General features: G+C 30.6%; 1 pseudogene; it reads right to left on the reverse strand.

Moving 5' to 3' along the window:
- Positions 1–6,586: 6,586 nt before the first annotated feature.
- On the reverse strand, positions 6,587–9,082 carry LOC125860123 (probable 2-oxoglutarate-dependent dioxygenase AOP1.2; annotated as a pseudogene).
- Positions 9,083–10,122: the final 1,040 nt, after the last annotated feature.

Below are 10,122 nucleotides of genomic sequence, written 5' to 3' on the forward strand. Positions count from 1 at the left end.
TGGAATTCTTTAAAATAGCTCTCTGTCTCGTGCAACCCGCCTTGGCGGAGCTTTTGGTCGCTCTGGCGAGGACGTTGTAGTGTACTGAGTGCCGCTGTGGCGGGCCAGACGCGACTTAAAGTCGTAAATAAATCCCAAAACAACTTTATTCTGCACTTTTCAACTTTGAGAGCTAGGAGACGACCCCATACGACTTCTTGAAAGTTTTTCACCATTCTTGAGGCTAAAGGTAAGATTTTAACACCCCGAATCCATTTTTTGATCCGTATAACATAATCTAATGGGTAAATATCGATAGGGGAGGGTTTTGATCTAGAATCTATAGTGAAAACAACCATAAACTAGATATTGAGATCGTGGGTTGATCTAGGGTTTTGCTAGAATTGTTAGTAATCCGGGTAATTAGTGATTGTTTATTGATACTCGTATTATATTGATTATTTGTAGACTAAGAACAAGCAGAATGAATCCGAAAAGGGAAGGATCAAGTTTCTTAGGGTTCCAAGCTTGTTTCAAGATAGGTGATGTTTCTGATTCTATGATTGTGTGATGTATGTTTGTTATTGCTTTATTATGATACATGTCTATATGTGAGTGTTGCATTATTGATCACATTTGTTGTAAATGAGATAGATGAATCACTATATGCCATGAATCACTTCTTGGTTGTATGATTATTGAGAACGTACTTGTGATTGTGATTGTGGTGTGTTGATGGGATCGGTTGCCACGTTTCGGCATAACTATTGGATCGGGTACCACGTTTCGGTATGCTAAAGTTTGGATTTGGGTTCTGTGAGAGGACCAATGACTTGTTGTAATTGTATATTGTTGAGCATGTGATGATATTGTATATGTTCGATAAATGCATGTGATTATATTGTTGTATTGACTTGTTTATGTCACACTTAGTAGGATAGCCACGTGATCTTATGTCACGCCCCGAGCCTACACCCTGTACGTGGCTGACACTTGAGAACTATTGTTGGCCCCAAGCGAACCCTTGGCCTGGCTTACTTACTCAGCGAAAGACTCAAAAGCATAAATACAAAGATTCAATACATCTCTACTCAATTGCTTAAATAATTACTTAGAACGTATAAAGGTCAAACATTTAACTTGGCCAAAATGGCAACTCAAGTCTTAACATATGAGATAGTAATGTAAAGACAACTGACTACTAAATGTCTATGAAGCCTCTAAAACAAAGAGGGATGTCGGGACAAGACCCCCAATCATCCTAACAATAAACTACTGAAAGAAAAATAAAAGGAGTCATTCGGAATGCAAAGAGGCTCACCAACTGACTCTGAATGCTCAACCGGATCAACGAGGCACTGGATGATGATTCTGGTTACCTGAATCTGCATCATAATAAGAAGCAGACCAACTGGCATCAGTACATTGAATGTACGATTATGCGAGTTGAATTGCTAAACACAACATAAGCTTGAAAATAATCTGAAAGGAACACTTACCTAGCCTTTACTCAACTCCTGAATAACTTAACTCAACATAAAGCATTAAAACATATGCAATATATAGAAAGCTTGTAAAAAACAGTGGAAAACAACTTAGTTTGTTAAAGAAAATGCAATAACAAACTCAACTTTACTCATATTATAAAGTGATATAGATTTTGTGGGAGATTCTCTAACCGACAACCACCACTATGAGCCTAAGTGGTGATACAATGTCTTGCCCATGCTGCCGGAACTGTCCTATACTTTGCCGTCGTATAGAACGCCTTAACTAAGTGGATCCACTAGTCTATGCTAAAAAGCACTTAGGGAGTCATCTAAAAAGTATGATCATTTACTACCCATGATAGCTACATGATTTATGAAAACTTGAGTTAATATGAACTCACATCCCCATATCGGTGCTCAATACTACTCCCAAAAATATGCTTAGCTCATATGTTTTAAAAACAAAACTTCTTTCTTTGGTTTGAGATAATTACTCAAAACTTAGCTTAAAAACTCTCTTGGAATCGATGTTCCCTTTCTTGCTCAAATATGTAAATATTTTAAACTCTTTGGGAATACATAGTCCCCATATACTTCTTTGAATAAATGAACTTCAAATCTTTACTCTTTGCTTAACTTGAACTTTAAGTCTTAAAACAAATTTAAAACGTTTGCGAAAGACTTTTGAAAACTTTAAGAACTTCTTTTGACTTGCTTCTTAACTCTAGACTTGACTCTTATCTTTCCTTGAATTGAAGTATGGATTCAAGGTTCATAATCTCATATTTATGGATGATTTCATGATGTTTAGATGTACCTAGGAGTGTTGGAATCAACTAGAAAACATAGGTGCATTGCTAAGGAACTAGTACGGAAAGATGGGAGACGAATGGGGAGAACTGGCGTCCCTGGCGCTGTGAGAGACGCGGGGCGCCAGCCCTCAAAATTCAGAGACTGGTCTGGGACGCGCTGTCTGGTGAGGCACCCCAAGGATGAAAATTCAGAGATCCTTTTGGGGCGCGCTGGATGGCGCGACGCCCCACCCCTTTCCCCAGGTGTTTGATGATTTTTCTTGCTCGTTTTTCAACTCTAAACCCTCTAAATTCCAATGGTTCTTTCCCCAAACATTTAGAATCGACTAAACCATCAAAATACATCATATTTTACTCGAAATCACAACTAAAATCATGAATCATACTCAAGAAACTTCAACAACAAGAACCCACAAGATTTCAATCGAATTATCATCAAGAACTCATAGGATTTACTTTCAAATCTAGTATACTTTGCTGAATTGAATCATGATTGGCGCGTGGGTGAAATAACCCAACGCTATGTGATCTCACATACCTCGTAGGGATCACCCCTTAACGAAATCCACAAGCGAAAACCTTACGAACGATGATCTTTGGCTCTTTTATCCTCTTCTCTCCTCTTGTGTTCTTTCTCCAAAAACCCTAACTCTAATTTCAAAAGCGTAAACTGAATCCTATCAGTTTAGACCTTAAAAATATTAAATAAAATGAATTAATTAAGTTGGGTATGGTAAAGACCAAACTACCCTTTCAAAATCCGGATTGGACTTTCCTTAATCGAGCAACCCAACTTTCAATGGGCATATCTCACTCATACGAACTCGGAATCGTGCAAACTCGGCGGCGTTGGAAAGATTATTCCAAGATATTTTCTACGATACCTGGAACAACACGTAACTCATCCTGAGCTAGGAGTTATGGTCGTTTGAAGTTGACCGAAACTCAACTTAACATACTTACCAAATTTCCAGATTTTTATATTCTTTCCAAAAATGGCTATTCCCAATTTTTAATTTCTTCCTAATTATTTAAATTTGCGAGATGTTACAATATCTCCCCCTTAGTTTTGGTTTAGTTGCTTAGTTGGGATGTAGTAGTGGTTCTCCCACCAGACAGTTAGTGTGGGTGCCAATCACGACGGTCTGGATTGTGACAGAGAAGCTTCTTGTTTTTCTTCTTCTAAAATTCAAAATCCTAATTACACCCTTGCATAAATTAATCTTGTTAATCCATTTCCCATTATTATAAAAATAATTACACCTCTTCACGAATTAAATTTTGTTAATCTATTTCCCATTATCTATCTATCTATGATATATTAAAAGCACAAATTTTTTGAATAATATTGATTTAACATTTTATCCTTTATTAAAAGACCACCATTTAGACAATATCGTATTTTCATCATTTTCTTCTAATTATTATTTAATTATGTTTATTATAATTATTTATTATCTTAATACAAATCATATATGTCTTAATACAAATCATATAAGAGTCCAATTCTTTCTTGATATTATTGGTCAAACTTCAACTACAAATAAAAATTAGTAATATTGGTTAAATTTCAACAACAAATAAAAGTTTTTAAAACAACTACCGTTATATTTCATTATAATACTTATATTTTTTTATGAAATTGAATTTTATATTATATTATATTATATATTTTATATTTTATATTTTTTCTATAATAATTAAAAATTATTCGAATACATTATTCTCAAGAGAAAATACATAAAAAAAAAAAACCCTTGAACTTAGCAACATAACTTACTTTAGCACTTAAACTACACGGACGTTTATTTATCCCCTTAATTTCATTTCTTGTGAATTTAATACCACCTTAACAGATGACGTAGCGAAAAAAGAAGCGCAAATCTTGTTTTTTAAGAAAATAATGGTCCTACTAGCATAAATTATATATATACAATGAAAAAAAAAATCCCCACCTACCCCATTCTTCTTCTTCTTCAAACCCCTCCACCCCTTTCTCAAAACCCCACTTGCCCCTGCTTGTCTCTTCTTCCTCAAACATTACTTATTCTATACCTGAATATGCATTAAGAAGCTAAGTGAAACAAGAAAAGTAACAACAAAGCTAAAAAATTAGCACATCGATTTTGCATAAATTTAAAATCGCCATTGTTGATATAAGTTGACAGTTTCACCTAGTTGGAAAAAAAAGTATGGTTATTGATATAAGTATTGATGGAAGTAATAGTGAATAATTACAAAGCAATGAAAAATAAAGTGAATCAATCAATGTGAAATTTTGAATGTTAAGAAATCGACCCAGATGAAATAATGAAGAGAGTGGGTGAAGAGTGAATATAAATTTTTTAAAAGATGTGGGGAAGTAAAGATAAAGAAAAAATATATTTTTTCAATTATCTGGCATGTCATCGATGTGCCACCGAGGTGTCACTTAGGTGGCGCGCGTGCATTTTACCCATGAGTATGAAACTGGTATTGTATGTGTAAGGTGCTATTAAATTCACTTGCAATAAGATTAGGGGGTAAATAATTACCCGTAAAAATAAAGTGGTAAAGTAAGTTATGCTGCCAAGTTCGGGGGAGGGGGGGGGGGTTTATGTGTTTTAATATGAACTAGAGAACATTTTTTTTCTTCTAAAATTCAAAACACTAATTACACCCCTGCACGAATTAATCTTGTTAATCCATTTCCCATTATTATATTATAATTACACTTCTGTCATTAATTATAGTCGTTTCTCTATTATCTTTTTCTAGGTATTTCATTTATTATGTTCAAACGGTGATATAGTAAAATTATCCTTTTATTTATAATTTCTTAAAATGTGTGCAAAGTCAATATTGGACAAATATTGCTAGATAGGAGACTAATTAATTCATCAATGACTTGTACCAAAGTTAAAGTTCCAATAATAGATTTATCTAATGAAGAGTTAAAACCAAACATTGCACTATAGACAAATAATTGTAAGACCTTGCTCTAATACCAATTGAAAATGGTTGAATTGCCTTATTTTTATTTTTTAGTCGACCACTTGAGCCCAATAATTGACTATATGAAGTAAGAAACATGAAAATAAAGATAACAAATTATAGAAATATAAATGACTTAGACGATTTTATACTGTCTGGGATCTGGAATGGACCTTACTCCAATCTCCTTGGATGAAAGGGTGTTTTCATCCACATAAACGATGTCATTAATAAAAGGGAAAATTTTCGAAATGTCAATATTTTGACATTTAATAGAATCCCTTAACCACACTTTTAATATTTATTAATAATGTTAATATTTTAGTTTGTTATGTATCTGATTTATGTATTATTTATTTATTTGATTTGCAAGAATACAATTATTTAATAACAGAAAATAAATTGTATCCTAATATTTATATATGACCCATAGATAAATAGCAGAATATAAATAAAGACTCATTTATATGATATTATAGCATGATGGTGACTAATTGATGGATGAATGATAACAAATAAATTAAAGAATATTCAAGGAGGGTAAATAAATCTAGAAATTATAGATATAAATAATTTTGTTGAGATATTAAATAATTTTCTTGTTTCATTTTATATGGCATTGTTTGACTTGGCATATTGTTTAAGAAAAAAAGGAAAATTTTTGAAACTTGTGGTCTAAAACAATCCTTAGATATTTGTGTGACTGTAAATTATTTCATTATGGGTAAAAACAAATTTAAAGTTAAAATGTTTCTAATTATAGTAAAGTGACATTCTTCTTGGGGCGGACTAAAAAGGAAAGAGTGCCACATAAAATAGGATAGAGGGAGTAATATTGTTTTCATAAAATTATCTCTACATAATAATGAAATGTCTCATAACAATAATAAATTTGGTGTGGTCACATCATTATCTTATTTCATTATTATCGCTATATGATGATGAAAGTCTTATAAGATCAATTTGGTGTGGTCGCGTGATTATCTTTATCGCTTCATAAACATCATTTTTTCTATCCTTAAAATTTAATAATCCTAATTTATCTTTTACCTTACTTTTTTTTTTAATAACTCTATCTAGTACCCTATTCTATTTTTAAAATATAATATTGTATATTTATTCTTTAAATTATAATGTGGTAATGACGTAAAATAATAAAATATATCCATATGGTGTATTCATCAAAATGATATAATATAATACAACACAATACAATACGTTATAAAACTATGGGCAACAACCATCCAAATATAAATTCAAAATATTCAACTGCTCATATGTTTTATTCATCAAAACATCATAGTACAACACAACACAACACAACAAAATACAATACAATACAATACAATACTTTACGAAATCATATGTAATAACCATCCAAATATAAATTCAAAATATTCAACCAGCCATCTGATACATTTTATTCATCAAAACAAGACATAAATAAATTTTCATAGCTACTAAATTTTTAAAGACTACAATAATTCTTGACACTCAATCCATTTTTAGCACCTAACATAATATATTTATTAAATTCAGGCAACTTAAAAGGCTTGAACATTAAAGGGTGTTCTTCATCCACTAATTCTTTTGGGACCTTCAAAATATAATCTGGATTTGGGAAGGAAAATAATTGAATAGATAAACTATCTTTGTCTCATGTTGTTACAACCCTGTGTTGAGCAGATGTTAATCTATCATTTGTTCATGCCTGTATAAATTCACAACGTCAACACATAAAAAGTACGTATAACAATTTTTTTGTTTAACTAATAATTAAGGAACAAAAAGATTGACTTAAATTTCCTCTGAAGAATGAAAATTTTAAATTAATAAGATAATAACAAGACAATTTAAAAAATTATTATGATAGTTCTGGTATCATTTTCAACTTTCCAGAAAAGAGATGTTACTCCAACTAATATCAAGGTTTAATAATTTCTGTGAATTGAAGTTAGTTGAGGCCAAATAAAAAAAGACAGGTTGATGCATAAAATATTTGGCGTTCACATAGGGTTTGGTTAAAGGGCAGTACTTCGCGAGATGTTAGGTAAACAATCTAACCTAATATAAATATTAGTGATTTCTTTAACGGGTTGAGCCCGCATCATGATCCATAAATTGCACACAAACAATTTTTTTGCGTTGCTTCAAAACTCCTATAATATTAGCTTCTAGTTGGGCTTGAATAATCAATCATACAAAAATAAAAATAAAGAGTTAATCGTCAAAAATACACATAAATAATGAGTTTAGGTGTATTTTTGATTCGTGTACTAAAAAATAAATAATAACTTACCATGAAAACATCTGCTGATAAAACAATATAGGAATTTGGTGAAGTATGATTGAGCTCAATCCACTCTCCATTTTTGTAGAGAACTTGCAATCCATTTTGATTTTGTTTAATTATGGTCAAGTAGGAACTATCTGTGTGGGAAGGTAATGCTGATTTATTCTCATTTTCACCTTTAATTACCTTGTAATTAGTAAATCTTGACATATAAACATTGGAATTCTAGAATTCATCAATGTAATTTTTTAGTCCAAGACTCTCCAAAACCATCTTTTCCACCATGTCATTCAATTCCATAAGTTGCTTGAAGTAGGACTTTGCCACATTGCTGCCAAATTAAAACATACAAAACTTATATATATAAATAGTAATGCAATATTGATGAGTAAATTGATTTTGAATATCTATTAATTAATAAAAGTAAAATGGTAAATTTACTATATCAATTATTATTATTTTAATAAGTATGCAACGTAAAAAATGAACAAGTAAATAAGGATGGAAGGAATATATTTTTTAACAATCTTTCATCATAATATTTTACTATAATAGCTATGTTTTCTGTGAAATTAATTTTTATGTTATATTTTAATATTTTTCTATAATAATTAAAATTTATTCAAATTAATGACGTTATTCTCAAGAATTCGCTTAATATGAACTAGGGCGAGAAACTTCTTTTTTTTCTTCTTCTAAAATACAAAACCCTAATTACACCCTTTGCACAAATTAATCTTGTTAATCCATTTCCATTATTATAAAAATAATTACACCTCTTCACGAATTAAATTTTGTTAATCTATTTCCCATTATCAATCTATCTATGATATATTAAAAGCACAAAATTTTTAATAATATTGATTGAACATTTTATCCTTTATTAAAAGAATACCATTTAGATAATATCGTTTTTTCATCATTTACTTCTAATTATTATTTAATTATGTTTATTATAATTATTTATTATCTTAATACAAATCATATATGAGTCCAATTCTTTCTTTATATTATTGGTCAAGTTTCAACTACAAATAAAAATTTGTAATATTGGTTAAATTTCAACTACAAATAAAAGTTTTTAAAAAAACTACCGTTATATTTCATTATAAAACTTATATTTTTTTTATGAAATTGACTTTTATATTATATTATATTATATATTTTATATGTTTATATTATTTTCTATAATAATTAAAAATTATTCGAATACATTATTCTCAAGAGAAAATACATAAAAAAAACAAAAAAAAAAACATTGAACTTGGCTGCATAACTTACTTTAGCACTTAAACAACACGGGCGTTTATTTACCCCCTAATTTCATTTCTTGTGAATTTAATACCACCTTAACAAATGACGTACGAAAAAAAAGCGTAAATCTTGTTTTTTAAGAAAATAATGGTCCCACTAGCATAAATTATATATATACAATGAAAAAAAAATCCCCACCTACCCCATTCTTCTTCTTCAAACCCCTCCACCCCTCTCTCAAAACCCCACCTGCCCCTGCTCGTCTCTTCTTCCTCAAACATTACTTATTCTATACCTGAATATGCATTAAGAAGTAAAACAAGAAAAGTAACAACAAAGCTAAAAAATTAACATATCGATTTTGCATAAATTTAAAATCACCATTGTTGATATAAGTTGACAGTTTCACCTAGTTGGAAAAAAAGAAGTATGGTTATTGATATAAGTATTGATGGAAGTAATAGTGAATAATTACAAAGTAATGAAAAATAAAGTGAATCAATCAATGTGAAATTTTGGATGCTAAGAAATCGACCCAGATGAAATAATGAAGAGAGTGGGTGAAGAGTGAAAATATTTTTTTCAAAATATTTTAGTTTGTTATGTATCTAATTTATGTATTTTTTATTTGTTTGATTTACAAAAATACAATTATTTAATAATAGAAAATAAATTATATAGTAGAGACTTCATACATAGATAGTCTTGGTCAATCTTGCAGTACTTATTTTCAGATGTTTTTTTTAAGACTTTATGTTTAGTACTCAATATTTTTAGATCTGAGATTTAATAAATTGTTTTTTAACAATTCTTCAGCTTTGATGCTTGTGTATAAGGCTGGGAGCCAGACCGGGACGTACCCCGATCTGTTCCGGTCCGATCATCGTTGGGACGGAACGTGAACCCGTACCCGAAATGGAACGGTATCACGATTTGATACCGATATTCCGGTACCGGTTCATTCTGATTCTGTTCCGATTCGATCCGGTTCCGACATTTTTTTTAATTTATTAAATATATACTCCCTCCGTCCACAATTGTTTGGCAGGTATACTAAAAATAGATGTCCAAGATTAATTGTCAATTTAAACAATCAATAAATAATTAGTCACTTTTTTCCAATTCTGCCCTTAATGATTGTGTAGTTCAATATGTGGACTTTTGATATTCTTGATATAGTAGGATTATATTAGTCAAATTACACCTTGTATTAAATTTTTCTTTAGAGATGTGCATGACCTTACGGCTTACCCTGATAAACAATTGTGGACGAAGGGAGTAATATATAGAGTTATAGACTATAGAGTAGAGGCCCAACGTG

Source organism: Solanum stenotomum, chromosome 1 (assembly GCF_019186545.1).
Source record: "Solanum stenotomum isolate F172 chromosome 1, ASM1918654v1, whole genome shotgun sequence".
In the NCBI taxonomy this organism is placed as follows: domain Eukaryota; kingdom Viridiplantae; phylum Streptophyta; class Magnoliopsida; order Solanales; family Solanaceae; genus Solanum; species Solanum stenotomum.